Here is a 27,698-nt window from a genome sequence, read left to right as displayed (position 1 = left end):
GATGCCTTCACTCAGCACTTGAGGAAGAGTCTCACTTTGACTGAGAAGATGTTTCCATGTTCTTAAGGGAAAAAAGTTGTTACTGCTGCACTGGTTTGGAGTACCCCAGAGCCTTCCAGAAGGTTCCTTGGAAGATGTTCTGCTCTTTACTGGGGTTCAGCAAATAAAGTTCAGGACTGAGGGATTTTTTTTTTTTCCTCCAAAAATGTCTGCTCTTGCAGATATTCATTATAATTCCCCTTTCTATAAAGCAATTCTTTAGTTTTCTTTACTTTACATATGCATTTACTCAAGCTTGTATATAGACTCCCTCTGATATACTTGGGACAAGGCTGCAGAGCAGTCTATACAGTAGTTACATGTGACAGAAAATAATGATGTCCCAGAGGGAGTTAGCTGGAAATCTAATTCAGGTAGTGGCAGAAGTAGAAATATAGTAATAGAGAAAGTAACATGGACTATAAAATTGGCAGGATCCAAATTTCTTTCAGATCCACATCTCTCATATCTCAGAGTTTCCTGTATGAAAAAATGCTCTAACTCCTCATCAGCCTTATAGAAGATTGCTCCTGAATTATCAGAAGCATCAAATTCACTTCTGATCAGTTGAATGAAATGATGAGAGAAACAACTTGGCCAGTATGTGCAAGGTAGGAGGTAATAAAAACATTGCAATTACAATTTCAGAAAGTAACTCCACAGAGAAATGGAAGCCTAATCAATAATGTTTTATAGGTATTTAGCTGTGTCTACCCACAGCCTTTGTAAAAGCAGTTTGCCTGTTAGTATAGACATTGCCCCATTTACTATTACACCCATTATCCTGAAATAATTCCTCAGCCTTGGTACTTTTTCTATTCTTTACTATAAGGTTCTACAACACTTGAGCATATAATGGGAACTTGACTCCAGGTGCTATCGCAAATAAATATAAAGGCAACCAGGGCTGACTGAGCCTAAAGAATAAGTTTCCTATGGAAAAGAGCTAATTTAATTCAAGGTCATGGGGAATGGTTGCATCCTGTAAAGGATCACAATTTTTTCAGAGAAGTCCTTAAGAATTTGGAATAATGGTTATTTTATTGGTCATACATCAGTTCATTTTTTGTGTGTGTGTGCTGTGTTCTCCTGTTCTATTAATGGAAATTTTGAAAAGAATCAAAGATAAAATTGTCAGTCAAAAATTTCAAGCAGATTAGTTTTGAGATTTCACCACAAGTTAGTTGCACTAATAACAAAAACACCGCTGATTTAGAACAGTGTAAATAATGTACTGAATCAACTCATTTTAAGTCAAAAAATAAAACACCAAAATTACTTTTTCTTTGATTAGACAGATGATGCAAGTTTTCCTGTTTCTTAATTGTTACAGTAAAATAGTCTAGTTCTTCTGCTGTCGGTGTGTATGAGTCTGAATACAATGGAAGACAATGGTTTTATCAGTTTGAGGTTTTTAGCCCAGCTGATTCTTTGTATGCCAATGAAAATGCCTGCCTCAGAATGATTGTTCTAACAGGAAAGTATTTACAGGAGCAAGTAGCGTTAAAATAAATTATGTCTGATTACACTTCTGCTACCTGCTTGCCTTGACTAGATAACGACAATACAAGAAAGGAGTATACTAGATGTTACTGAATGGATCTGGTGACAAAAATTAAATGCAAAAATAATTATATTGAGACAATTTTTAGAATTTATTTTCCAAGCGCAGGAAGAGACTAATTGCTGATGAATTTGTATCCAGTTGTATCATCTGCTTTGTTAGGACATCAACAGTACAAGAGGTTTCTCTGACAGCTGTTCTGGCTGTGCTTTGAATCTTAATCAGACATCTTTGCCAAAGAGTTATAATAGCACTTACCACATACTTTCCTTTGTAAACATTAGTTAATTAAGCAGAACTCTTTCGAAACAACAGAAACTGGAAAGTCTACTTGGCAACTTGGCAAAGATGAGAGATGAACAGAAACAGAAGAAATAAGAAAAGGTAGCGCACAACTAAAACTCTGAAAGATTTCTTGGCACTTTGTTGCTGAACTGTTCCCAGAGACATGGAAGCCCATGGAAAGACATGTGTAGACTCCTGCTATGGTGGATGTTGTCCCTGATGATACTTTCTGCTTCAGCTGGTCACATTTAGCTGAGCTGGAAAAGCATGTTGGTCCCTTTGCCTTTTTTTTTTTTTTCTTTTTGCACAGGCTTTGGTAGGTCTAAGTAGACATAAATGTACTCTTTTTACTTGGTCGATCAAAGTACTTCAGTTAATTACTTGCATTCACAATGGTCAAGAATCAGCTAAAACTGTGTTAGATAATCTAAATAGGTACTTTCTGTAGAAGAAAAGGATATTATAAGGACTTTCTTTTCAATAAGGACTTTCTTTTCAATTCACTATGTATTTCTATCCTCTAACATGTATATATATCTAATTACTCACTGAACAGCCTTGTCCTTTTTCTGAGGTAAATACAGCATGAAGTGTCACAGACACACTCCACAAATAGCAGGGTTATAGAACAAGTGCATTGACTTTTCTCCCTTATCAGCAAGCACTGTCCAGGCAACTCTTGAATTTTAGTTATATCTAGCTTCCTTTCCTAGCTTTAGAGAAGCCAGCTACACATTCAGACTTGCCTGGAGGGGTCATAAGTGTTCTAAGAGAGCTCAGTAGTGCTCTCAACAAATGTTTTACCAGTAACAAGGGTTTTGAGACACTGTGATTATCCCATTAAAACCACATGTTATAGAAAACAAAAACATAAAAAATCTGTGCTAGGATTGGAGAAGAAAGGTGTTAACAAATGTTGTCAGGAAATATTTTTTCCTCATTAGATGGAAGTAAAGGTGAAAAGTATGGAAGAATGAAAAAGTGGGAAAATAAGTCTACAGCCAGCTGTGGCACATCCAATTCATTGAAGAATGGAGTCCCATTATTTTCACAGGGATATTTTCATTTTAGGTTGTTTCCATTATGGTTCTTGGAAAATCTTCGAATTTTCATGAAAGGAATTTATTCTCTGTGGAAATTACAAACATTTCACTGAGAAACAAGGTTTTTTTTGATAGCTTCCTGGGAGATGGCAGTGTAGAGAAAAGACATGTACAGCTGTTTTTGACAAATTCAAGTGTTTCTTCAAGAAAATAAATCAAAGGAAAATTTTTAGTCATTCTAATACTTTGTGGAGAAATACCTGTGTCTGGCAAGCTCTTATGAAATATTAGTGGCATTTGTACACCTGTGGTACTCACAAGTCTCAGCTGGAAATGGGATGAGGAAGCATTGCATTAAGGCAGTGTAATGTCTCCCAGGTGTTATTCTAGTTGCAATTTCTTTTGCTCATTGTCTTTTTTTTTTTTTTTTTTCCTTCACTTTTCTGTATGTTACAGAGAAACTTAAAATTCAGGAGTGTTTCAAAGTTGAGAGTTATGTTCTTCTAAGTTATGATTGTTCATCCCTTTAGAGAATCTATTGCATCAGTGAGATGTTCAAGAAACATACTGTATTTTAATATTTAGGATCATTATTAGCAAACAGTTAATGCAACAGTAGAAAAGGTCATTATAACACAGATTGCTTATAAAATGCATGTCATGGTCCGGAGAGGAATAAATTCTCCCATGTCCAAGGCTGTGGTTTTTTTTTTTTTGTTTGTTTGTTTGTTTGTTTTTGTAGCTGGAAAAACCTCTGCTTTCTCTACTAATTGTGAATTAGTTTACAGCTATGAGTAAAGATTACTGTGCTGCTAGTAATGTAGTTGTGTATTTGATATTAATTATCCAGATTGAGCTTTTCAAGAGTAATGCCATCTTGACTTTATTTTTGTATTAGACGAACTATTTCCTGAAGAAGAAAGGTTCTATGTTGACAGATAGCAGACTTCTATCAAGTGAAAGCTGTTGGCACCTGCATCATTTTCCTGTGTAGCTGATGTAGCTAATGAGCATTAACTTACTATTATGGAATGGTAAATCTACAGAGTAATCCATATATTATACTTGTAAATGAGCTCATATGACATCTTTAAATCTCAGTAGGCAAACACTTAAAAACCTACTTTACAATATTTTATACATGAAATCTTTTTTCTATCTAATGTTGGCTCTGTTTGGAGATTGAGTTATAAATAACCTCTGAATTCCAGCTTCAGGAGGCCTGATAAAAGCTATTTTGTTGTTGTTGTTTTAATGAATAAAATATTGTCACTGAACAACCACTAGCAGAGTGAGCTTTCTGGTGTCAAAAGAAACATGAATCTGTGAATATGTTCAGTGTAAGAACTCAAATTGTGCTAACAAAAAAACAAAAACAAACACACAAAACAAAACCAAAAAAAATGGGAAGATGGTGTAAAATGCGAAGATGGTGTAAAATGCACTGTCAGAGTAAGCTTGAGTGGGAGTTTTGAGAGAATATCAAAGTTTTATGAAACTTTCTTCTGTGTGACTAAGGCAGAAAAGGTACTGAGGGGAGAAATTAAGGTTTTATATGAGATCAGTCTGTAGCATATGATATTTGAAGACAAATCTCACCTCGTTACAAGAGTAAATCCTGTTAAGAGAATTGGTTATATATTTAAAATGTTTGTGACTTTCATCTCTTTCTATTTACAGATCCTACTTTTATTATTCTAAAACTCTATCACCTTTTTCCAGTGATGTTTTCATACCCTTTTCCCTTGTGGTTTGTATGGTGGGCAAGTTTAAACTGTCCTCTCTATTCTCCCCTGTCCATCCTCCCCAATATATATCTTCACTTTGTCATCAGGTGGTAGGACTGTTGAATATTTATTTTCATCATAATGCTCCAGGTAGTAGTATGACCAATTCATTTACAAACATATCCCTAAACTTCTCACTGGGATCATAATTACTCTTCGATCTTATATTTTGTTTCTGTGAGTTTGGTAAGATAGAGCCAATATGCAACAAGTAGACTTTTCCCTTATTTCCAAGTATCTGCACGTGCAGAAAAATAGTTGTAGTCTCAGGTATCAAAGTATCTCCCCTATTCTCTTAGTTCCAGACAGGCAGAGCTCTACTCATTACTCAGTATCATTCTCTTCCTTACATAAGGAAAGATCCTCATCTTCCATGAATTTCCAGATAGTGCTCAAGTAGTCGGTTGAAAAGTAGAAGAGAGATTTTTTTTCCTCACACCTTGTAAAGGCTTTCTGAAATAAGAGCTTTAATTTTCATTGTCCTGAGTGTGTTTCACATTTGGCTTTGGTTGGCTTTCATAATCTTCCTCCTAGATCACCTAGATCTGTGCTGTCCAATTGGTTTGACCCGGGCATGGATTTCTGAACTTTTGTTACCAGTTGTTTTGCTTCATTCTCTCCTTTTTTTTTTTTTTTTTTTTTTTTTTTTTTTTTTTTTTTTTGTGTGTGTGTGTGTGATCTCCCATAAAGATGACCAGTCATTTCGTACTGCTAACCCTTTCAATTTTTATTTACTGAACCCTTTCATGTCCTTTTTATCTTTAGTCTCACAACATTAACATGTTTCTTCCTGGAACATTAGTTGCTAATGACCTTTCTGTCCTCTTTTCTCTTCCTCTGTTCCAGTAATATTTTGAAGTTAACTATGCTATGGAAGCTGACATGGCAGCAAAGAAATGAGTCATCTGCTAGAGAGTGGACTTTTTCTCTAGTCTGCAGTGGGAATTTCCTTGAATTAAAATAAAAGATCAGAATTCAGTGAACATCAGACAGTGACAACACAGAATAATGAATCTCGATGCACAGTAAACGTGCATGTGACCAGGATTTAAAGAGGGAGAAGTTTGGAGAAATGTAATTTATTTTTTTATTTTTTTTTTGACAAATGATGCTGGGCATATAAGTGACTAGGAACTAACATCCTAAGCAGGATGTTAGTTGTATGTATTATTAGCTGTTAGCTGTATGTATTATTCTTTCTTTTGTTCACATGCACATTCAGTCCTTGCTTTCAAATGCTTTTTAAACTCACTAGCTTTGTCCTTCTTTAATTTAATCTTTCTAACGTTATTGCCTCTCCATGGCAGAGCTTTTGTATAGGGGTGTCATTTTTCAAGAGAAGGTCTTTGACCCTTGTAAATGATGGCAGAAGGAAATAGAGTAAATGATATGTACAACATATACATGTATTCATGAGTTTTTTAGAAGGAGCCTGGCTAGAGAACACTGAAAATGTTAGATAGATGCAAAAATGCCTGTAGCAAAAAAACAGGTTATCCTTTTCTACATACCGCTCCAAATAAAACCACCTTTGAATAAAATCAAGCACATCGGAATGGGAAAGAACAGGCAAAAAATAAGAATAAAGCCTGGTGACTTCACTCAGCCCAAAAAATGTCTGCCTGATAAAATGCATTTACTCAGGATTTTAATTGCAAAGACTAGAATGGCAGCACTGTGTAAGGAAGGGCTGAGAGAAAGAAGGAATTGGGAGGGTGAAAATATGTAATAGCCTCCGTAGTGTAAAGCTGCTTAGATCCCTGAAGCCGACCTAGCTCAGCTCTGATTCTTCCCCAAATGCTTACTCTTGATGCTTCTTGGAGAAGCTTGCTGATTTATTCAGCAAGTAATTCTTTGGGTGAAATCCTGGTACCACTGCTGCACCTCAAAAACAAATGGTGAAGGATCATGAAGAATGTCATTCTCCCTCTGACAGCGTGCATGCCACGTTGGGAATTGACACATTACCAGATATTTCAATGTCAGACTTCTCTGTGTTATGCATTTGTTTGCATACAGCAGGAATTAGCTGTATGCTAATTCACAGGAAGAGATCATTATGAGGGCTATCGAGGACCCAACCAAAGCTCTAATTTCTAATTTGTTTTGGCACAAGTGGAAAGGGATAGAAAGACAGAGCAGTCTGTTCTACCCAGCCTAGCAAAAACAATAGGTAGGATGTATCAGCTGTAGGAGTGGGTGTCAAGAGTCAGAAATCTATGTACAGTGGTGAATGAAGATCTGGAAGTTTATTTCTTAGGCTCTGTGAAGGCCAATTCCAACATCAAAATGTAGCCAGGAAATGTCCAAAACTAAAGTCCAAAACATCACATTGAAAGAAGAATGGCAGCAATCCTGAAAGTAAATAACACAGTGCACACTTGGATTTCAGGAAAAGCAGTAGAGCAAGGATATTATTTTCCCTGCTTGGATTTGAATGTCCACAATTCCCATGTAGCTTATATAGCCTCAAACGGTGCTACAGGCTTTCGGCTTTAGCTCACTTGTAGATATCAAAATTACTGATGCTGTCCGGTTTTTAGAAAATGCACAGTACAGTAGGTGTTACTTTCAAGTGAAAAGGGAAGTTTTTAGACAATAACTTTTAATAAACCAAGAATGCATTATGTAAAGGAAAAAAACAAACAACAAACAAACAAAACAAAAACAAACAAACAAACAAACAAAAACAAACAAAAACAAACAAACAAACAAACAAAAAAAAACAAAGCAAAAACAGCTACAGGCTTTCCATGTGCTTTCACTTCCATATTCATGTGGCAAGGACTGTGTGGTAGTAATAAAGAGGCCTCATTGTGTTCTGTGCTGTAACAACCACTGAAGAGAATGGTGCCTGTTTGCCAAAATACCTTAGTGGGTAACTTTGGGGAAGGATGAGAAGTTGCATATATTCAGATTGTGACTGTACTTATTAGTGTACTTTAGAGCCTTCAGAGGAAGGTGGCATCAGGCCTCTTCAGAATATTTCTGAAAATTCTATTAAAATCTCTGCATGTATCTGCTGAGAGCCCATTGATAAACACAGCATGTTGGTTAGGAAATATGAAAGAGAACAATACAAAAAGGAAACACCTCAATTTTTCATTCTCCCGTGTATGAACAAGGAGCCTTGGCCTTCGGTCATGCCAGTCTTCAGGTGTTTTCAAGAAGATTATGATTTAATCCTCTTAAGTTAACAAATAATGCTCCATCAAAGCTTTTTAAATCATGGAGAAGAGCATTTGCATGTTGTAGCCGAACATCTTTGTGTGCATGACTTCAGTCATGTTTTTGTACTACATTACTTCAGAGTCCAAGGTCTTCACCAGAGATACCTGATCTCTGTTAGAATGGACAACACTTGTAACTCTATAAATTAGAACTTCATGAAACGGTGCTCAAGTTTAGATCAGAAGATTTAGCATTCTTCTGATGAGCTAGAAAGAAGGTAAGGCAAGTCAATACAAGGATAATGATGCCAAGTGTCTTGTTAAGGCCTTATGACAATCTTGGACAGAATTATGTTCTGAGACAGCTCTTTGATGGTGAAGATGAAATTTCTCTAAATGGAAAGCCTTATCTTAACAGACTTATAAAAACACTTTTGCAAGAGAAGCGCTGTACACAACTTTGCAAGATACCGTTGAATAATCAAATACACAGAATGATAATCTTTGGGGAAGTGGATCTGACACAGACCCTATTTTGAATAGGTACTGGAGTTGCTCATCAGTAGAATCTTATTAAGACCTTGGCAGAATCTGTCTGTGGATGTCTTGTTTGGCAAGGAGATGTACACCCTTGTCTGTAACAGACTTCTTTGCATCTTCTTTTGGATCATAATCCAAAATAATAATAAAAAGAAAAGACTCTTTCCTTGTCATTCAAGAGCCCATGATCATTTTGATTGACAGACACTCACCACAGGTTCTCCGAATCTCCATCAATTCTGTGCCTGACAGGATTTTGTAGGTGGTAACAAAACATTCTATATCTTTTTGGATTTAGTCTAGATGATCTTTAATACACTGCTTCTAAATCAATAAAATAAATTAAATGAAAAGGGGGCTTTTTAAATGCACCTCTAAAATGAACTGCTTAATTCAATGTCTGGTTCAAATGCCAGCTCGTTTGGCAAATGGATACTCTCCAGAAAACTCGTACCGGGGCAGAAAATTCTCTTTTCCATCTCAAGTGCTTTTAAAAGTGCTTCAGAACCAATTCTGGAAATAGCAACTTGTAACCAGAAAGTTTCACTAATAAATCAAAATAAAAATCAAAGAAAATATTTGAATACCTAATTTCATGGAAAATGACAAGGTTAAATGCCTTGTTGGCATATGGATATTGTGCTGAGCACATTAGAAATGCAGATAGATTGCTGGGGTGTTGGGAAGGCAGAGATCCTAGCACATAATTTATAACCTGTCACGGTAGAAATTGTTTAACAGAAAAGGGAATATCTCTGAAAATCCCAGTATGAAGACCAATGAAACTTGGTCAGAAAAGGAGCCACTGTGTGATGGTATGTGATTCAAAGTGAATATTTCATTTTAATTAAAAAACAAATGGACAATTCTTGAGAAAAAAAAATATGGCTGGTTTCTGAAACTTGACAAATTTAAAACCATAAACATAATAACAATACAGGAGATGTCTTGCCCTGGGAAACCTCAAAAAATGGTACAATGGTGATTTCAGTAAGAAAGATGGTGACAACAGAACAATAGAAATATCAGTGTTAAGAACAACACTAATCGAGTAAACTGAAAAGGAAAAATATACTGCAGGTTGAACTGGTTTTAACTCCACTCTCTTTGGTATTGAGCTTTGGTAAAATTAAAGTTTGAAAGATAACTTTTAGTTGTTCTCATGAACTAGAGTTTAAATAGTTGCTGACAGTACTTCTGCATTTGTGGTCTAAAGATAGGAGGATAAGGAAGTTAAACCAAACCAAACCAAACCAAACCAAAACACAATGTTGATTCTACAAATTTTTATTTATTTATTTATTTATTTATTTATTCACTAACAAAATGTTGGTTTCCAATGAAGTTTATGAGACTAATTGTATTTACTGAAGTCTTTGAAACATGGAATAATTTGGGTTTTGGAGCAAATGATATTCCACCAGAAGATACTGGAGAAGATAAGGAGAAAGAACTAGTCTGATAGCTGGAAGCCATGTAGTTGCAGCTATATTGCAGAGCCTCCACTTTGTGTTTAATAACATTTATCAAGAGGCAAAGGGTGTTAGCCTAGGCTGAGGACTGAGTTTGCATCACTACCAGACTGAATTCTCAAAAGACCACTTAGATAAACCCATGGAAATCTTTAAGTACTAAATTTATTAACATGAGAATTACCTGTCCAGACCACAGTCTCAGTTCCCTCTAAAATGTAGAAGAAATAAAGTCTTTGAAGAAAACTTGTTTTGATGAACTTCACTCATTAAATATTTCTTATTCCTATTCTATCATGTTTTAATAGCTCAAGGCTTTCTTTGGACAGTGTTTTTCTGTGAAATATATTGACACTACTAACTTTCTTTGTTTTCCTCTTTTTGAATCAACCAGAAGAACATCAAGGTTCACTGAGTAGAGCTGTTGATCTCCACTGCCTGGGGATCCACAACGTTGTTTGGATTTGAATTTCTCTTTGTAATCTGCATAGCTCTTGCTTACTCTTTTTTATTTTTTTTCCACTGGGCATGCATAGCTGAACTGCTGATGGGAACATCAACAATCTTTGCTCTCCTGAAATGCTTGCACAGATTCAAGAGGTCAAGAGGCAGTACTACTTATAGGGGCCATGATGCATTACCCTTTTTCCAGGCTGTATGAAGAAGCATTGGCAGATGGCTTTTCGCTAAAACACAAAATAGGGGTTTTTACATTGTCTTAAATTCTCTTTCTGTGCCAGGGGAAACTCAGGCTAAACCTTCCTTATGTTTCTGCAAAACACAATCTTATCTATGTCCAAAGACTTCAAAAACAATCAGCAAAAAGAGTATGTGTAATTGCAGAAACCAAATTAGAAAAAAAAAAAAAAAAAAAAAAAAAAAAAAAAAAAAAAAAAAAAGGTGTCTCTCCAGAGCTCTCAAGAACTTTTGAAGAGATTGAACAATTTCTGTGGGACACAAAAAAAAAAAAGAATGGCACAGCCCATCCTAATAATTGCAATCAAGCAGTGTGATCTGTACAAACAAATATGCTGTTACTTTCCATCCGCTTCTCCTGAGTCCCTGACAAAATGTGACAACATAGCTGTTCTTTGGCAAAAGGAACACATATTTCTTCATAACAGCCTCCTCTGAGTATGTAAAAATGGCAGAATCACAGAAAACTTTCATGTTATTGAAAAAGAGACTCCATGCAATTCAAAACTCAAGGTCATTATGACTGACAGGATGCTGGAGAGTATACTTAACTATTTGACAGCATTTCAAACACATGCATCAGATGATAGTTTTCTTTCTAAATTAGACATTTGCTGGTGGAAATCCAATAGGGTCAGGAGAAATTGTGCTTCAGAGTTGATATGCTTCTCATCTGCTTATCTTTGACATCATGTTTTGGTGTTGCATCTCCTCTTTGCTCCTGATAAATTTTAAACAGATGTCTCAACTCCCACCCTGCAACATCCACCTCCAGCAATGCCTGTTATTCATACCATATTTTTCTGACCCCTGAATTAGATAACTGACTGATAACAGTGTACAGTAGCCTTGATTTGCTAACTGGTAATAGGCTTTTCTTTCAGAGGAATGCCACAATATTAAAAAGAAAAAAAAAAAAGTGAGAACTTTCAAATGATCTGCTGAAATGATGACAGTGATTTTTGGCTTAGTGAAGGGGCAGTTCTGGCAAGAGGAAATGTGTGAAGACTTTCCAAAGGTTTAAGGAACAGCGGCTTCACTGATTGGACTGAACTCTGAAATGCTGCTGTTGCTCCCATGTTCAGGAAAGTGAAGAGGTCAGGAACAGTCCCTGTACATCTGTAAAACAGAAGCTTTACTGAGATGAATTTGATGTGTGAAATTAATTCTATTATTCTGTGATTTTGTTCATGCTTGGATCTTATTTTATTTTTATTTATTTTTTATTTTTTAATCTCTGCTAGACATCTTATTCAACAGTGAATGTGTAAGTAGTAATTTGCAGGGATATCATCTAAAAATATGTTTGCTGTACTCACATATGCGGAGTGATCTCAGGATGTACATGTAATACACGTAGATGTGACATGTATTAGTACTTGTAGTCTCAGTCAAGCCTTGAACATTGCTTGTGTCAGAATATGAGTATCTAAGCAAAGGGAACATTACACAAGAACCCTGAAGAAATTTCCCAGTAATGTCCTTATTGAATACTTGGCTTACATTCCTTCTACTCCTTTCTTAAGTTTAGTTTTCCTTACATAAATATGCACTATGCTAAATAGAATAAGATCAAACTTTTGTAAATATATATTGTTTAGAGTTTTTGAAGCACTGATGAGTTGTGTGTTGACTACAAACTTAAAATGATTGTGTATCAGGTGCCATAGGAAATCTTCTTAGGGAAAGAAAAAGCTTAGACTCATGTTAAACACGCAGCAAAACATGATGCAGTCTTCAAGAGCTGAAACTGCTGAGTGAATGCCTTGACTCACACTGAATATTCCACTCCTTTTCAACCAGATCAATCTCAGGGGAAAAGGAATATAATTTCTGGAGGCATTAATGTGTCTGACATAGAACTAGACGTGGTCCCTTTTGATCTTAAACTTTTGAGCTTTTACTATATCAAGCTCTAAAGGGAAAATACACCCTTTGGATAAGGGTTTTCCAAAGACTACAAGATGTGCTTTGATCGGAGCTGTCCAGGTTAACATTTTGTCTTGGAAGGTAAATTTTGTTCTGCTTGGGGTACAGGCACACCATAGCTAGTTGTTGGAGGGAAGGGATTGTCCTGCTCTGCACTGGTGAGGACTCACCTCAAGTACTGTGTGCAGATTTGGGCACCACAATATAAGGACATAGAACTATTAGAGTGTCTAAAGGAGGGCTACAAGGCTGGTGAAGGGTCCAGAGGGGAAGATGTATGAGGAATGTCTGAAATCACTTGGTTTGTTCAGCCCAGAGAAGAGGAGATTTAGGGGAGGCCTTGTTGTGGCCTACAGCTTCCTCACGAGGCGAGTGTAGGACACTGCGTGGAGCCCAGCCTGTCCCTAAGCAGCAGCCTCACCCCCTGGCCCACACCCCCCATATTTATTGTTCAGCGTGATGCCATGTGGCATGGAATACCCCTTTGGACAGTTTGGGTCATCTGAGAAGCTGAAGGTCCTTGGCCTAGTGTAAGCACTGCTCTGCAACAACTAAAACATTGGTGTGTTATCAACATTATTTTTATTCTAAATGCAAAACACAGAAACGTACTAGCCACAATGAAGAAAATTAACTCTATCTCAGCTGAAACCAGGACAAGAAGTCATGCTCTTAAACCTCTTCTATTTTTAGGACAGTTCCCCGAACTCTCTCCAATATGACTAAATTAAAAATCACAGTCCCAAAATCTGAAGGCAGTACTCCAGCTGGGCCCATCATGGTACAAACGAAGAATAATGATTACCTTGTATCAGTACATTCCAGACTGGAATTTAATTTTTTCTATCAGAATCCATGCTGATCCTATTTTGTCTGTGTTCTGCCACAGTCCACAGTCTGCTGTGTGCTGTGTAGGGGACACCTGTAAAGGCCCTTTTTTTTTTTTTTTTTTTTTTTTTTTTTTTCACCATTCCTCTTGTTTCTTTCTTACACCACTTTGTATTTTTTTAATTGCAAGTCACCATGAGGAGTTTTGACCTCATATCAAATTTATTTAGGTAACTTAAAAATCTGGTTCTGTTCTTCAGAGTGTTCTCTCTCCACAGTCCAGTCACCAGTGGAAAATATTAAATAAAACCAGACAAGATTCCTTAGGACCTCCAGCTGAACCATCGTGCAATTTACAGAAAACAACAACAACAAAAATGTCCATTTCCTTTCCTTTAATTTATTATACACTGATTTTCTGTTGCTTTTATATAGTCTGCATTCCCTAATTTGCTTGAAAACTTACTACCAGAGGAGTGTGAAAAGCTTTCAAGACACATTGCCCCTTCTTGTTTCTCTCTGTTTAGGTATGCTAAATTATCAGTCAGAAAGTATAATTAGGTTGCTTTCACATAATTTGTTTTTATGACATTTCCACATTGGCCACATTTTTATCACCTTACTATGATGTAAGCGCTTATGAAATGTTTCATAATTTCACTTCACTGTTTCTAGAAACTGAAGTTTAGGGAGTTCAAAGAGAGGTACTTGTGGTTCCCTTTTTAAAGTATAATGCTATGTTTGCCATTTTCCTAAATCTGCTCCACTCCCCCATGAGCTATGAGATCATAAGGACATTTTTTACTGACTCAGATTTCTTCAGTATCTGTACAAAATAGTGACTTGAAGGGAGAGTGAAAAAAAGATTCTAAAAGCCCAGTGTGTCTAAAACCTGAAATGAGCTATGCTTTTGGAGATTGGTTCCTATGTATGTCATTTCTCATGGAGGCAAAATTAGGCTGTTAGTGTCAGGAAAGGTATAAATCATGGAGGCAGCTGCAGAAATGACTCAGGCTTCTGAAGATAAAATGTGTGAGATGTTAGAGCTGAAATTAAAGAGCATTAGAAAGGTATAAATAATAATAAAGCTGTGTAACTGTATATCTTTCAGTTATCTCAGAACACTTCTGGCAATAATTTAACTGCAACTGGTGAGAAATATTATTCCTTTCTTAGAGGAAAAAAGTCCTTAAAATGATTAATTATGTCATACAACCTTCTGAAAATAGTTTTTGCAAATTAGGAAACCAGACTACCATTTTTCTATACTGAGTATCAGATGGTTTTCTTTGATTTCATTAATATTGCAACTGGCTTAACATATGATGTTATAAATTGACAAGCAGTATGCACGTCTCATGAACAACACATACGGAACATGTTATGTACTAGAATTGTCGCTCCTTTCTATAGTCCTTCCTTTAGGTTAATTCAGCCGAATGAAACCATGAAGCATACCTTTGTCTATCCAATTTCTTTCTCTATTTGTCTGCAAGTTCAGTGTTAAGCAGTGTCTGATAGCTGTTGCTCTGGTTTGGTGTCATACTTCATTCTGATTTATTTTTTTTTTGTGGTTATTGTTTGTTTGTTTTCTTTCCCTTGGGTGAATATGCCATTAAACAAACTTGGTGGATAAAGACAGGTAAAAATGAAGTTTATGCTAGAAAGTCTGTTCATATGCTGCTTATGTCTACTACATCAATAGCTGGTTTACTGGCATGGGAAGGATGCAGGCAGAGACTACCAAAGATTTTCAGTGTGAGGGGATTATAAATGGCCTTATCATAAATAACAATATCAAACAATAACATGTGGTGATAATGTTTTGGAACTTTTTCTATTTAATTCCTGTATTATTTTATCTAAAAACATTTTCTGGACTTGAAAGGATGTCAGTAACACTACTCAGTATCAACTACAGTCTCCCTCCCAAAACCTTAAGAACTTGAGCTGGAACCAAAGTCTATTCTAAAACTGTGGGATTTTTATTTTTTTTTTAACTTGTGTATTTATTTTACATAGAAGTGTCTTACACAATTTAACAGTGCAATAAAATCCCCATTAAAAATAAACCTCTGGCATGGAAATGCAGTTAGCAAAGTACTCTTCTTTGGAGACTTCAGCTATGAATCAACATGTAAGAAGAGTCCAGATAAATCTAAGACTTCATTTCTTACAGCCTGCAGCAATGTGAATTTTTTCTCTTTACTATAAATAACACTTGAGCATGTGTTTAGGAGACCCACCAAATGTGTTTGAAAGGCTTGTGTAGCCCTCAGCAAGGAAAAGATTACAGACCAAGGAACTGAATATTCTGAGAACTTTCCTTTTTTGTGTGTGTCTTTTTTGAACTATTCCCCCCTTAAATGAAAATAAAAAAGACAAGATATATGTGTATAAGTGAAAGTAAGGCAAGGAACATGGCCACCTCCTCCAGCCCAGGACTGCTTTTGTCCAACCTGGGGTCTCTGCCCAGGCTGGGGAATGCAGCTGATGCTTTCCTTTTTGCAGTAGCAAAAGTGAACACATATCCCTGAGACACACAGACGCACTGACACTGATAGTCTCTACCCGCATCCTCCTATCACTGCCACCCTTTCTTATTATCCACTGTTGCATTGGAAAAGGCCCTTGACCAAATACCCATACCCCAAGGAGCAGACAACTCCCCTTCTATATACTGTTAAAACAAGCAGTTGCTTAGACCCTAAGCACTTTTTTTTATTTTTATTTTTATTTTCAAGAGTGAGAGTATATAGAAAATGTCTCCTGAAGTTGTCATTTCTCTAGTTTTCCATATAAAAACAGAAATGTATGCAAGCATTCCTGAAAAGCCTTATTGTGAATACATGCAGTTATATCTTGTTGTGTTATGACAGAAGAAAAAAGTGACATCAATCAATATTGGAAGGTCCAATCTAGTCAATTCTTAAGTTAGAATGTGAAGTCTTGATGATGGGTTTCCTTTTTTTTTTTTTTTTTTTTTTTTAGTGGTATATCATGAAAACTCTACTTTTGCTTAAAAAAATATCACTTTTCTAACCAAAATTTTGATTAGAAACCAAAGCTGAATGCTAAAACTGCATTTTTCAGGTCAGTATGACTAACTCCAAAATAATTCAGTTTGAAATGATCAACTGATCATTTCAAGTTGCAAGGCAGCTGAACACTCATCGCCAGTAATCTCATGAGAATCATTGCTTCTGAAGTGTTATTTTTTGGGAACACTATGTGCTTTCCCTTCACAGTCCTCTTTTGCTCCCCTTCCTTAACTACATGTTGAATAATGCACTTCCCCCTTCATGGGTTGTGTTTGAGGTTATGTCTTGAATGATTAAATTTGTCACAAAAGGTTGAGGACCTGAGAAAGAACTAACGAACCTCAGCAACAGATTGACTATTGTTAGTAATACGGATTTTAATCTGTAATTTTTTCAGACTGTATAATCTATAATGGTCACCCCTTCCCAATTTTACATGTAATTTTGGAAATACTAAGGGCTTAAAATGCACTGATTCCTGCATTGAGAAAGATAAAGTTTTCTTTTTACTCCAAAATCAACTCTAGACTTTTGAACATCACATATTGAATGATGTTTGAAATATAGTGTGATTGATTGTGATAGTATTCCTTTATAATGTGGATTTCAAGGCTAAAATGCCATGCCAATAGTCTGATACAAAGAACTGGTCTTAGTTTCCAAAGGTGAACTTTTCTGGCCGTATTTTGTAGCCACCTAAGGTAACTTCTGGCCTTAGCATGGCCCTGCTAGTCATTCCTTACAGCTATGCTCCTGAGGTCTGCTAGCAAACCTTTGCTCTGAATTGAACTGTACCTTTGCAAGACTCAAATGCAACCCAGGATGAACTGTTCTGATTCACCTTCTTAAAGCTTTGAGAATATTTGTACAAGTTAGCTAAGACTTTTCTCAAGAAGTGGAAAAAAAAAAAAAAAAGAGAAAAAGAAAAAAAAAGTTAGGCAAACAGACAATCCTGAAAACTTTGCAGATTTTTTTTCTTTTTCTTTTGAGCATCTTGACCTAACTCATGCAAGTTTTGCAAAAGACAAATAAAGATGTTTCATTCCTAATGGTACAAGTGTTCTGGACTTCTAGTTAAAGAGCTGTTGCCCCTTTACGTGGGTGGAACACAACATTTTAATAAACTCTACCATTCTGAGTCATTCTAATCCTATTAGCCCTGAATCCTCTTGTTATTCTGTATATGTACTTAGATCTCAGAGATTGGACTATTTTTTTGTTTTTGTTTTTGTTTTGTTTTCTACTGAAATCACCTCTGCTTCTTTCACACTGGTTAGAGCAGCATCATAAAGTCACGTTGCTCTGCCCTCCCTAGGGCAAACTGCAACGCAAATTGCTGCACTTCTGACAGAGGCAGAATTGCCCCGAAAGCCAGCACATCTACTCCCACCACACCTGAAATTATGTTTATATTTCGAACACAAAGTGTTGATTGGTAAAGGTGCAAGATATCACATCACCTGAACATAATATGATCCCATCCTTGTGCTGCTTATACTCTATTACCTGATTTTTATTTTTATTTTTTCTTGTGACCTGTTTGCTCAATATATTAAAACAGAAAGAGCAAACGTGAAAAAATTAGTGATTATATTAGTGTTGCATACTAAAAAATAGCACTTCTTGATGTTATCCTTCTGACTTTGAATTTACTTCTGTTATCAGAGATTAACTTCCAGGTTTTTCTATTGTCAGAAAATGATATGGTAATGACAGCATTTTATTTATTTATTTATTTATTTTCCTGTGGGGCCATTTCAGGGCTATTTCATTATTTATTTCCTGCTCTAAAGGTATCATAACTTTTCTCTTTCAGTGAATTCATGTCCTCATACACTTTGCATACCATGATTATGAGCAACACTGAAAAATCTGGAGAAGCCAAAAGAGATATCACAGTAGAAAACAACATTTATAACACCCTCAAGTGGCAGTTGTGCAATTTGCTTAGGAACTTAGAGATCAATTACACATGGTGTTTTTGTTTTGTAGTAATTAATCACCATGCCACTGAACTTCTTAACTACTTTATATGATAATATTAACTAGAAAGACAGAGGAAGCAAGATAGCTGCTTGCTTCTCTGCAGAAATGTCTACCACTGCCCCAAGGCTGCTTCTATTTGTAGACCAGTCTGAGAAACATGGAAATATTTTATTTTTGTTTTGTTGCAAAATAAATACTAGCTCATGTTTTCATTAATGATGAGTATTTAGTTTCTGGGAATCTATTATTTATTACTTCTATGCTAGTTTTAGTATGTATAAAATTTCATACATTACTGCACATTACTGTAAGATTCTTTCAGCATCTTACATGCATCATGAACACAGTCTGAGAAATATGCCTACCATGTGCACAATTTGATTAAGAAAAATTTCTGCTTTGCTTTGAGATTTTCTAAAATATTTGCTTGGCCCAGGTCCCAAATAAATTAATAATAACAGGATGTACAAATTAAGAGAAAATAAGAGAAAACTATAAAAGAAAAAATTACCCATCCTTTCAAACCTTCACCGACTACACTTATTTGAAGCAATATCGTTTTACCTAAAACTGAACTGTGCTGAGTTCCTCTGACTTTTTATATAGAAGCTCCATTTTCCAAAACATTCCTATTACCTTTTTTTAGACTTTAAATTATCCATTTATTTCTAAAGTTATACTGTCTGAACTGGTGACTGGGACAATTCCAGTGCTTGAGAAAAGTAGGATCTTTCCTTCACATACCTAACACTAACTTAAATGTTGTAGGCATCCCAGTAAAAAGAATGGGTTCTTATGGTAAAGCTGATTTATGCTTTCTTTTACTGTACTTTCCACATACGTTTTCCATAGAAATCTACAGCAAGGAATTGTTCGTCTTGTTTCCATGCAGTTGATTATTCCCAGTTAAAAGTAGTAGTTTGTAATTCCCTTCATTGAACCGCATCCTATTTATTTCACACCATATCTTTAATTTGTTCAGATCATTTTGAACGTTACGCCTATCCTTCACAGTTCTCATGGGATATGTGAGACCTACTAGTTTATTATCCTTTGCAAACTAATTGCCTTTGCAGCTCCTAATGGGATGCTGTTCCAGTACTTAATTGCTCTGAAATGGCTAAAAGCTTTCTAATTTCCAACCCAAATATATTACTGGTCATGTTTGTTCTTGTACCTACCCAGTCTTAATCTCAAATAACTCATTTCACCAGTGACTTCAATTCTAGTCCAATGCATTTATGGATGACAATTGGATCTTCCATTCAGCTTGTCACTTTCATAGACTAAATAAACAAAATTGTCTGGATTTCTTCCTATAGTGGAGTTTCCATTGTCTCCCTCTTCCCGGCCCTTCTGAAAGCCTCTTACAGTTTGACCTTATTTTTCTTGTTCTTGATAGATCAAGTACTGAAAGCCAGCAGTTTCTTTCTGTATTTTCAGTTGCAGTCAACAGTTAAAAGTAACTGATAACATAGTTAGCACCCCCATCTAAAATTTCTATATCTATTAAAAAAATGAAAAAAAAAATCAAAAGTAAGAATTCTGTATCATAGAATTATAGAATATTCAGAGTTGGAAGGGATCCACAAGGATCATTGAGTCTGACTCCTGGGTCTGCACAGGATTACCTAAAACTTAAACCATATGTCTAAATGACTATGTCTAAATACCATATGACTATGTCTAAAAACCATATGTCTAAATACATATGTCCAGCATTGTCTAAATGCTTCTTGAACTCCAGCAAGCTCAGTGCCATGACCATTTCCATGGGGAACCTGTTCCAGCGCCTGACTGGGTGGGATTTTGAAGTACCTTTTCCTATCTCATGGAGTTGATTCTGGCAGACAAATTTTCTCCAAGTTCCCTTTGTAAATTTCATGGATCGCTGCTTATAATAATTTTAATAATTTGAAATCTACATAGCATTGTTTTTGTTTTTGTTTTTGTTTTTGTTTTTGTTTTTGTTTTTGTTTTTGTTTTTCTTTCTGTGTCAGGAAAGGTAATTGTTTATGCAAAATTATAGGTCTTAAAGACATATTCTGCTAACTGTGGCTTTTAGAGATAAATAGTGCAGAGATTTTTTTTTTTTTTTTAATTATTATTGTTATTATTTTATTATTATATTTTTTCTTCCAGCTGTTGGGAAAGACTCCTCTGAAAGCATAAGTCCCTATTCTGTACTTGGAGAAAATCATTGCCATAGCTGTATGAGCTTTCTTAGTTTCTCACATTTTGAGGATCAGGGCTTAGTGGGGAGCATTTAAAGACTGCATGAGGGAAGGACTTTCTGGTCCTGCTCTGATGTGTGACGATTCTCATCTCCAGGACTTGGAAGTCCTTCCTCTCACTCCAGATACAACTCAGTTTCTTCGGCACTGATGAGCCTGTTCCAATCACTTTTCATGTTCCAAACATAACACCCAACAGCTGTTTTTGGTAAGCTGGATTGTTTTTCACCACTCAGACCTCTGACACTGCTGGTGTGTGGGCTTACAAACTTCAGTAGGTGAGAGAAATAAGATCCAAACAACAGTACTCCAACAGCCTGAAATTACTATTGTTTTCCTGGATATTGATATAAAAAAAGTTTCTTATGGGTTGTTTGTAGTCAAAGCAGCAGAAGCTGAATAATAATTGATTTCAAGGTTTCTCTGAGCAGCCATCCAGTCTCAATACTTCTATCATTAATTGATCTTTTTTTCATGTAAACCACATTTGGGGCTTCCATTTAAAATGAGAAGCAGAAACATTATGAAGCTTGCTAGCAGATCTTGCATGTGCAGGCATATTCCTCGTATTTCTATCTCTGGCTACTTTATAGACTGTATTAAAAGGTTTTTGGAGGATCTCCTCTCTGCTGTTCTGGAACATACATTCTGGGTTCTCTGTTCTTTCTTGTTGGAGCTCTTGTGCAGGGAAGGTAAAACTCTAGTAACTATAGTAAAATCCAGTCTTAGAATGGGCCTGTTTTAAACTGATGCTAAGGAAATTTGTGAAAAAGACTTAATAGGTCAGGGCCCTTCCTTTCTAGAAGTGCTGGGGGAAGAAGAGCCACTTCACATACTTGAAATCTGCATAAAAGTTGGAAAGGTAAATAGATTAAATCCAAAGCCCTCTTGAGTGAGAGAGAATCATAAGCTGCAAAATTATATGTCATGCTTTTCGCTTAACACTTTCTGTTGATCTGTAAGAACGAAAAAAAATGTTTATTTCAAACAAGGATGGCTCATGAACATCCAGACCTGGCTTTTTTCATAAAAGATACATTAAAAATAATTTAAAAATGAGGTTGGGAAGAATCTCTGGAGGTCACAACTCAAACCTCCTCTATTGTTCAAATCAAAGCTAGCTACAGAGGGAGATCAAGTTGCCCTGAGCTTTGCCCAGATGAATTTTGGATGTCTCCATGGGTGGACAGTCTATACCTCTTGAGGGAATTTGATCCATTGCCCAAACACTGTCTCAAAATTGTAACTTTTCCCTCATGCCCAAATGGAATTTTCTTTACTATTTGTCCTTACACTGTTTGTTTGATAAGTCTTACTCCATCTTACTTACAAGGTAAGATATTTTTAGACAGTGGAAGGCTCCAGCCCCACAGGTATCTCAGATGTTCTGCCTTTTGTCTCTCCTCGATATCTCTCATGAGGCCCCAGACTGCACACAGTACTTCACATGTGGCCCTAGAAGCACCAAACAGAATAAAACAATCAATTGCCACGAGTTGGTGGCTGTCCTCCTGCTACTACAGCTGAGGATGCTGTTGCCTTTGTGGTATCCAAGTGTTCTGCTGGCTCTTCTACATCTTGCAGTCCTCACGGCATCTTCCTCCTTCTCTGCAGAGCTGCTCCTCAGCCAGTTGCTGACTTGCATTGATTCCTGGCGTTGCTCTGTCCCAGGTCCTGAGTTTGTATTTGTCTGCATTGAACTTAATGAGATTCAAGTTGGTCCAATACTCCAGCTTGCTGAGGACTCTCCAAATAGTAGCCCTGACCACCATTGCAGAAAAGTCTCCCCCTTAGCATGGTGCTGTCCACAGACTTGCTGACAGCAAGGCAGCATTCTGCTGCCTTGTTGAGACTGTTTAGGAAGATGTTATCAGCACCTACCACAATATTGATGCTTGAATATTTCCACTTAAACCTGAAGCTGTTGTCCACTATCCTTGTAGGCTGATGGTCCAAAGAATTTTCCATGCACCTTGAAATCTAACCATCTAAAATATTCATTCTCAATTTGGCAAGCAGGATATTATGGGAGTCTGTGTTCAAAAATCTTACCACAGTTGAAGTAAAATATGTATATTATTTTGCTTTGTCCATAGAACTCATTATTTCATCACAGAAGACCATCAGGCTGATGTCAAGCATCACTCACTCTTGAAAAAATCCTTATTTATTATTTCTGATTTCCTTCATATCCATTTGTTTTCTGTGCTTGGAAATATATCCCATCAGAATTTGTTTCACAGTCTGAGGTGAGTTTGGCTGGCTAGCAACTACCCAAATAGTCCTTCTTGCTTTTTTCCCTCTAGCTCTAATAAAGAAGTCAACAGTACTTGATCTTGGTGGAGATGTTGATGACTCTTGTCTAGTGTCCCTTGTTCTGTCAAAATACTGTGCTTCCAAACTCTCTGCAGCTGTTTTCCTGAGTGCAATAGGTTCTCTCTCAAAGCAGACAGCAAAGTCCACCACTGGATTAATTTTTCCTTTACAAACATCAAGTCAGACTTTGAGATCTTCCTGTTCATCCTTGGACAAGGTTTTTCATAGTCTGCCCACACGTCCTTCTTGGTTTCTTGGTGCACAGTTTGTTGTATTAATGCAGACATTCTTCAAAGCTTGGCAGATGCCTAAAATATGCAAGGCGTGAAACTTGCTGTCTATGAATCACTCCAACGTCCTTGCTCCAGCTACCAAAATCCCTGGTGGGATGTATGTTACCCGAAGTTCAAGGGCTATCAGCAGTTGCCACTCAAATATTCAAATATCCAGCTGTAAGTTATAAACCAGACAATGCTGATTGGACATTTTTAAAAAAGACCCATTCTGCAGCCTTATCTTCATAGTTTGGTTTATTATTTGAATTAACTATTTACTTACTTACAGGCCTTGGGAAAAAATGGTTTAAATTAGAACTTCTAGCATATACTCATGGCTTGGAGGTTTCTAGTAGTGCTTTGGCTCAGAAATACTCTTTATTTTCAGTATTTTTCTGGACTCACTTCTCACCCCCAAACAATTTGGTGGATCGTAGTGCCATTAGAGTGGGTTGGCCAATGTGAGAAGCAGCTTTCACATAAATTTAGTAAGTCTCATCACTCACAGCTCTCCATTTCTAGAACTGGCATACGGAAAACTGTTTTGTGCTCAAGCAAGAAGAAGGTACCTCTTCAGTTACTGGTGTTGAGCGCGGAGTGAGTGATCAGCTAGGTGAGTGTGTCTTGGGTTCTTGAGTACATGAAGCAGAGAAAGTTTCCCCAATTTCAGTAGTACCTTTACAATTGTCTAAGTCTGCTTGTTTCAATTTAGGACCAACTACAATCTCAAGTATTTTCCAGACTTGCTGGAGGTCTCATTTTCAAACTTTCAATTCCCCCCTTCTAGGCCTCACAGACATCAGCTGTGAATTCCAGACATGAATTGTGAGTGGAATTAATACTAAATGCATAGTTCTTTTAAGAATGGGTCTTAAGGCCAGCAAAATTTGGACTCGATGATCCTTATGGGTCCCTTCCAACTTGGGATATTCTGTGATTCTATGATTCTAAAATAGCAAGAGGATACTGCAGTTGTCATGGTATAAATCATACCTTCATATGATTTGCTCAATAAAACTGAATAATCTGAGACTTCCATAGCAGTGCTCTTCCTTAATGATAACTATTGTGAATGCTTTCATGTTAGAAACTGCAGATCAATTGCCAGATGACTAGTGACACTAAGTCTCCTTATATGACCCCAGCTTTGACAGGGACTGCTTCTGTATGCTCCTCTCACTATTCTGTATCACTTTGATAAGCATTTTTCAATGAAGTTGATCATGGATTGGTCAAAAGCTTTGCCTTCCATCACCCAGGAGAAACACTCATATGTTACTAAGTCAAAAAAAAAAAAAACAAAAACAAAACCCACAAACAATAGCTTCAATAGATTTTTTTTTTAATAGCTTTTTTTTTTTTTTTTAAATTTGTAAGCTGCATATTGAGCTGCGGGATCCTTATTTTCTAAGCAGCTGGAAAGCAATATAATCCTTCTTTGTTAAAAGTTAATGGGGCATGTCTTTGTCACCCTAACAGAAAAGTATGCATGTAACTATTTGCAGCATTATCTATCTAGTGTTGATTGGCCTCCAGTTATTAATACATTTTAGGTTTTCAGTGTCCTTTCTCTTGAAGATTAGCACCCTTTAAAGCTGTTTGGAGTCATGGCTGGGATCAGCACATATTGAGTAAATGTGCTAACACAGCCCTTAGGATCCTCTTAACACAGATTTTTAAAGATGACTGTCCTGAACTTTTCTCCATTTCTCCTGTTATTTGCTGTAATTATGGCTTTGAGTGCTGAATTGCCAACTACATTGCCACTTGAAAATGAGTCTAGGCCTTGAAATGTTATTGCTTGCTCTGACTTTCTGTGATATCTTATACATTTCTTCATCTGATACTGAAGAAACCACTTGCAGAAACATTGATATCTTCTGTCCTTTTTTTTTTTTTTTTTAATTTAATCTCAAAGGATTAAAGTCCAATTTTGATTTTTTTTTCTGCCTCTTTTCAGAGTAACTGCTTGAAGAAAATCAGATCAGATGTCAATAGATGTGCTTATGATTAGAGGATTAGTTGCTGGACATCTGAACATTCATATGCCAAAGAAAATTACATTGCTTTCTTGTGTGATTTTATTATAAAAGTTTGAGTTTGAGTTGAGTCTTTAGAAAACATTTATCTTGAAGTCCCTTTTTGCTCTGTTGTATTGGGATGTCCACACCCTCTTTGGGTTCTGGTTCATTAGATGTGCCCTCCTTTGAGAGAGCTCTTTGCTACATTCAGCTTGAACAAGATGAATTTAATTTGAATAGTTATAGATAGGTGGTTAAGGTTTTCTTACACTTTTTTTTTTTTTTTTTTTTTTTTTTTTTTTGTGTGTGTCAAAGCTCTCACATACATGTATCTACCAGTTGACTCCTTTCAATGGCATTCCCTTACATTTAGGGATGTAGCAGAGGAAGGTATGTTGTTTTTCATCAGTTATCACACATAATATATACTTTTTTTTTTTTTTTTTTTTTTTCTTGAATGGCCAAAGAGAGTCTAGGCATATTGGATAAGCTGGATTATTACTGGAGAGTATCACGAAGTGAATATTTGGTCTCCATGGTGGGGATTGAGCAGTAATCTAATTGGAGAAGGACATATCTCCATGTATAAATAAGCCACACATTCAATCAAACTAGATGCGGCTTATGTCCAAGTAACTCACCTGATCCTTCAGTTGAAAGGATCTCCATACTTATCAAGGGTTTAGGTCCCTGTGTAAAAAGGTACTGTCAAATATTGTAAATTTTAGATTTAGAAGGAAGTTTAAGGAATCATAGAATCATAGAATCATAGAATATCCTGAGTTGGAAGGGACCCTTAAGGATCGTCAAGTCCAACTCTTGACACTGCACAGGTCCACCCAAAAGTTCAGACCATGTGACTAAGTGCACAGTCCAATCTCTTCTTAAATTCAGACAGGCTCGGTGCAGTGACCACTTCGCTGGGGAGCCTGTTCCAGTGTGCAACCACCCTCTCTGTGAAGAACCCCCTCCTGATGTCAAGCCTAAATTTCCCCTGCCTCAGCTTAACCCCATTCCCGCGGGTCCTGTTACTGGTGTTAATGGAGAAAAGGTCACCTGCCTCTCAACACCCCCTAGATACATTTTTGTTTGAAGACACTGGAAAAAAAAGTTTGTCTCAAGAGGCCCTGCTGTCTCTGTACAAATCCGACTGGATGCTGCTGGCGACACTGGCAAAGCATTCTTTCTTAAAGTATGTTTTTTGAACCATTATTTGAATTCAGAATACTTTGCTTTATTCCAAACAGCTGTTAAGGCCATTAGCTGTGGAAGAAGATTTATTCTTCATCTACTGAAAGATTTGGTACAGCTCCCATGCATAATACAGAGTTAATTAAAGTATATACTCTTCACCTGTACTTGCAACTTAACAGTGGCATGCTGTTGAGGTGCTTTGATGTTATTTCTGTTTAAAATGAATCTTAGACACCATCTTGCTGGGCAATATATGAATTCACACGTATATGATGGTCCTTGTCCCAGAAAGCTTACACAAGGCAAAACATAATATGAAAGGATCAACAGGAACAGTTTAAGAAAATGTATACTTTTTCTGTAATAAAATATATCAATTTCCATGCAGCAATGGACTCACCCTGTTGAGCTTGTTTCCTTCTGTAGTCATTTTGAGAGCCGGATTTAAAGGACAGCAAGGTGACTGCATGGATATTTACTGAGTTCTTCCCACTCTTGAGGGCAGTGTGGGAGAAAGCACGACAGTTGCTGGGAATTTTGCAGAACAGAGCTGCAAGAGGGCAGCCAACCCTTGAAGCCAACCCCACCTATGACTAATCAGCTGTGACTCACTGGAAGCTTTGCTTTCTTTCATTAAGTCTTTTCAACAGCCTAGGAAACATACAGGCAATGCATGGGTATGATTAAGTCAGAGCAATCCACAGGCTTACAGGATATTACAAGAAATAACACCACTAATTCTTCTGAGTACTCATATACAGAAATAGCAAAGGAAAAAGAATAATTTCAAGAGTGGCACAACCCCTTGTATAATGCCATCATGTCACCTCAAAACAGCTCTGGTATCCTAGCACAAAACTTTCTGCTCAGTGGCAAATGTTTCCTGGTGACTCTCAGACTGCGCAATGCTTGTTGTTGGCATCACTATTCATAAATCATCCACTAGATCTGAAAGCAATGAATGAAGGAAGCACAGCCCTGTGAATACAGAGAATGTCCAGTTTTGCCCAGTAAGTTTGACCAATGGCTGTTTTTGTTTGTTTGTTTGTTTGTTTGTTTGTTTTGTTCTGCCTACTTTTTACAGAATCTCTTTTGAAAGTATGCCCAATTGTTATATTTTTGTCTAATTTCCATAGCTTTAGTCTATCTCATACCGTAAATTCAGGCTTCTGTTTCTTCAGGTTATAGCATAAGACCTATTTTATGAGAAAATAAAGTCCCTTGCCACTGTACACACACATCTCTCCTCTGATAACTTCATCAACTTCTTCAGAATTC

At 36.6% G+C, this 27,698-nt stretch overlaps 1 long non-coding RNA gene across 1 annotated transcript in view; it reads right to left on the bottom strand.

Annotated features, from left to right (window-relative positions):
- LOC140002351 (uncharacterized) overlaps positions 1 to 27,032 on the bottom strand; it is a 154,179-nt gene extending 127,147 nt beyond the window's left edge. The window contains exon 1 of the long non-coding RNA XR_011808732.1: positions 26,821 to 27,032. This is a non-coding gene — a long non-coding RNA (uncharacterized lncRNA). The remainder of the gene's footprint in view (positions 1 to 26,820) is intronic.
- Positions 27,033 to 27,698: the final 666 nt, after the last annotated feature.

This window comes from Anas platyrhynchos, chromosome 4, assembly GCF_047663525.1.
Source record: "Anas platyrhynchos isolate ZD024472 breed Pekin duck chromosome 4, IASCAAS_PekinDuck_T2T, whole genome shotgun sequence".
In the NCBI taxonomy this organism is placed as follows: Eukaryota; Metazoa; Chordata; class Aves; order Anseriformes; family Anatidae; genus Anas; species Anas platyrhynchos.
The sequence above is the reverse complement of the archived record's forward strand: the minus strand, read 5'-3'. Positions and strand labels throughout refer to the sequence as shown.